The sequence below is a fragment of the Octopus bimaculoides genome, chromosome 2, assembly GCF_001194135.2.
Source record: "Octopus bimaculoides isolate UCB-OBI-ISO-001 chromosome 2, ASM119413v2, whole genome shotgun sequence".
Taxonomy (NCBI): domain Eukaryota; kingdom Metazoa; phylum Mollusca; class Cephalopoda; order Octopoda; family Octopodidae; genus Octopus; species Octopus bimaculoides.
Window position 1 is genome coordinate 66,024,915 of NC_068982.1, and position 4,271 is coordinate 66,029,185.

General features: G+C 37.2%; 1 protein-coding gene across 3 annotated transcripts in view; it reads left to right on the forward strand.

The window, feature by feature from the left end:
• Window positions 1–2,233: 2,233 nt before the first annotated feature.
• The window catches only part of LOC106870396 (carnitine O-palmitoyltransferase 1, liver isoform), a 109,550-nt gene continuing 107,512 nt past the window's right edge, over window positions 2,234–4,271 (forward strand). The window contains exon 1 of one of the 3 annotated variants that reach the window (XM_052977872.1): window positions 2,234–2,306. The gene's annotated coding sequence lies outside the window, so the exon portion shown is untranslated. Of the gene's footprint in view, window positions 2,307–3,196; window positions 4,213–4,271 lie in introns of those variants that run through there. The other 2 variants (XM_052977874.1, XM_052977849.1) reach the window with 2 other exon arrangements.

Consider the following 4,271-nt stretch of genomic DNA (forward strand, 5'->3'; position numbering starts at 1 on the left):
GTTTCCCCTCACCTACCACCCCACCACCCTACCTTTCCAACTCACCATTCTCCAAGCCTTCCGGCGACTCCAGTCCGATCCCTCCACTTCGCACAACTTCCCTAACCGACCCCTCCCCTCTCCTCCTTCAAACGAGCCCACAATCTACGAGACCTCTTAGTCCACAGCTTTTTCCCTAACCCAACCTCCCAACCCGACTCGTTCCCCTGCTCCCGTCCACGCTGCCGCACTTGCCCTTACTTCCCCAGCACCTATCACCGATTCTTTCACCTGCACTTCTACCAATGTCATCTACTGCATCTCCTGCTCTCTGTCCTCTTACATTAATGTGCATAATGTTGATGTAAGTTGCTTTTATTTACATCAGACATTACCATCCAGTGGTGCAAGATGGTATTTCAAAGGGAAGATATTTACTTTCTAAAATTGCTTTTCAGTATAAAAGTATTTAATAACTATTGAAAACAACTTTGTTCTCTTAAACCCACAAAGAACTTTAATATCCTACAAATACAGATTAAACCCTTAAATTATAGTTGTGTCTTCATTCAATTTGCGGTGACATACTTGTGTGAATCTAGATTCAGTTCTCTTTCGTCAATCAAGACAAAATCATGGTATCGCCTGAACCCAGAAGCAGGCATGCGAATCGCAAAAGAGAAAACGTTTCACATTTTGGTGGCTGTCAAGAATGAGATGCGGAAACAACAAAGCCGTCGGATTTTATATTCACAAGTGATCGCTTTCACCGTTAATAATTTCTTTGTCATCTAATTGTTCGATTCACATTTTCATTTTATACACTAAGTCAAAAGCTTATTTTTTAAGTTCAGTTTGTTCACCCGCAGTGCTATATGTAGTTCAATTTTTAAAAAAAATTATTAATAGTTACCAGGAAATTTACCATGGTAACAATACTTCCCGTGCAACGCCCGGTATTCCAATAAAAACTGGAGAAATAAACAAGCGTCTTCAAAGATTGACAAATTTTTTTTTTTATCAAAGTAGCTGACCAAAATACTCGAGTGAATTGTCTCCGAAATACTTCGTATTTATCAAGGACATTTTTCTCAATTGTTTTGAAAAATTGAATCAGTTAACAGATTCAATAGAATAACTAAGCTTGTTTGTATATAAGATGAATGAATGACTGCATTTAGGCTAAAAACATGTGCTGGGAGTACTGCTATACTCCGTCGCCAAATGCAGGAGTAGACGTTTTACCAAGCGGTAGAAGCAGTTCTGTGAATGTTCGGCCCCTTCCATCGCGACACCAGAATTGCCCGGAGTCACTGATGTAGCCAACAAACCTCCCACACAACGGCACGAACTTGGTTGAGTCATGCTGCGACTCTGGGTCAGATGTTTCTATCATCCTCGACGCTCGTTCTTGCTATACCACTCGTACTCTCGCTTGAGCCAAATGTAATGGTTTGCTTTCTCAGCGGCTCCTGACAATTTTCTGTAAACATCTTTTCTCTCTTTTGCACCTAGTCCAAATGTCTTGAGCATCGAGTGAATCCTAATTGAAAAAAAAATTCTCTAACGTCCACCACTACAAGAAGACACTGCCTCCCATCCGTTGTTTTCACAGAGTTCGGCCAATTCACTGTATTTTGTATTTCTTGAGGAAAGCATCTTCAATGCACAATTCCCAGGAAATGTCAGCTTTACCATTTTACCGCCCTTCTTTTCTTTTGCACCACATGACAAGGTCGGGTCTTGTAGTGGCAAAAAGTGAGAAGTGATATTTACCATCCCATTTTGGATCATTCTTCTTCCTTACAGTGGTTGGCTTGCAACGTTCACTTACCCTACAAAACTCGAGCTTTCTACGCTCCACTACTTGTGGCTCTTCACCGTTGTTAGTTCGCTTTACCCTCTTTGCATCTACATCAACCAATACTATAAGTACTTGGTTATGCTGCTATATATCTGCGCTCCAGACCTTGTGGCAGTTAGAGAACGTGTACCTTATCGTTCCGACCTTTCGTATTTGCAAAGACAACTTATCTCTATTTTCCAACGTTTTAGGTTGGCAGGACCAGGGGGTGTTGGAAATTAAATAAAAATTAAGAAGGTACGTAATTAAAAAGGTACGTAGAGGTAGAAAATGCTTCTTGCGCAAATGAGCCGTGTATCGTTTATAGAAAGATATACAGTAATCCCTCGCGGTTCACCTATCGCGCACTCAGTACATTGCGGTTCACCTATCGCGCACTCATTACATCGCGGATTTTTCTGGCTAATGTATGTAAATTTATGTTGTGGACTCCTCAGTATATCCGAGTTTCTGCGGCCGATAGGTATTTATATTTTTTCAGATTTTAATTATTTCTGTGACAGGATTTGGAACGTAACACTCGCGATAGTCAAGGGATTACTGTAGTAAGAGTGTGTGTGTATGTACATATATATGTATCTATATATGTGTGTGTGAGTGTGTGATTGTCACGGCTGGAATGGCAGTTTATTTACTTTTACTATAGGTTATTAAAGCATAATGTTTTAGAAGTTTAAAAAGTAACGTGTGTATCTGTAACAAATAATATACCTACTGAGTTCGAAATATTGCATTTATTCAAAAGTACGATGATTCTCATTCAACAAGTTAAATTAGCCCCTTATGGGCATTATTTTCCTGGCAACGCCGGGTATTCTAGTAAGACTAGAGAAACAAACAAGTATCTTCAAAGATTGACGACTTCTCAGAAAATGTTTAAAAAAAACAAAAAAACATTGAATCAGTTAACAGATTTGAAAATTCACTAGAATGAATTACTTAGCAAATAACAAGAATGATTAACTGCACTTCGCTATTCAATCTGCTTCATTTATATTAGTCTCTATGACAGAAGTAAAATAACTTCTTGATAAAAATGAAACTTGTGTTGCTAAATCTCAGGAAACTTGCATCCCCACTTAATGTAGGAATAATAATAATGATGATGATGATGATGATGATAATAATAATGGATTTCTTAACTAATGTTTTGTACTGAGGAAATATAGATTAATCGATTCTAATACTGCACTGGTAATTTTGAAATAGAAAACGCATTTTGTCATTCAAGTGACTTGAACGTTGGCGACGAACTTTTGAAGCAGTTAGTTCGATATATAAAATAATGAGCTTATATCTACAAACCGTTCTGCTGTTAGTTGTTCAATTCTAGATCAACCCTGACTGAGCAGACTTATGACCAAAAGTATTACAGTCGTGGGATATCACGGATTACATAGTAGTGCAATTTCAGAGAGAGTGGGCTGCTATTTTTAGCCGTTTAAACGACCACATGTAGGCCTTCTCGTTGGCTTCTGACCCTTCTCTGTATTTGGCGCTCTACACACGTCTATCTACACGTAATACCAAACCCTGGATTACGTATATGTACATATATGATAATATTATAACGCAATGCAATATAGTATAACATAATATACAATTATTATCTTATTTTGTTTTATGTTTCTAAATTTAAATATTAATTCTGGTTCCCTGAATTCTTAACTGATAAAGTACAGTTCAGTGGGAAAAACGGCTAAACAGTTGCCTCATGAATATTTCCAATTACGGGACACGGAAGTACGTTTCATTTATAAACCGAGAGAAACTAGTGGTTGCCCAACCGGCTAGAAATAGCAGCAGAATCACTTTCAAAACTCTACCGTAATAATGAAATGAACACACTATATTATAGTAAGACTTTCAATAACAAAGGATAGGCATAACTAGAATACCTTTAGTTATAGGTTTATACGGTTATGATTGACCTACGCTCAACTACAATAACATTTCGTAATTTTCATATGTTTTTGTTTAGTTTTCATTTTCTTCATCCAATATTCACAGTACGATAACCTCACATTACGTAGACTTGTCTCATTGTTTGACGTATTAAAAGATATTATCGTTGAACAATCACATATATATGTGTGGGTTGCGGCTGTTGTTGTTTACGATAAACAGGTTCGTTCGGCTCCCAGTGCTGCTACTATTTATGAATGAACAAACAAAATATCAACATCTGGCTAACTGTTTATAATTCGACCCACTCGCCTTGCTGAAGGCTGCTGCTCTCAACAATATAAGTGCAGTTTTACTGCGAGGAGAAAAGTGAATCTCTTACTTTGGTTTTATATATAATATATATATATCTGTAATATAAAAGAAAATATTTATTTGAAACCTGCCTACTCAAAGATTATCCGGTAATTCATTATTTATAAATTTAGTCATTTTATCATTCGTTTTCATCTTTGTATAGTTT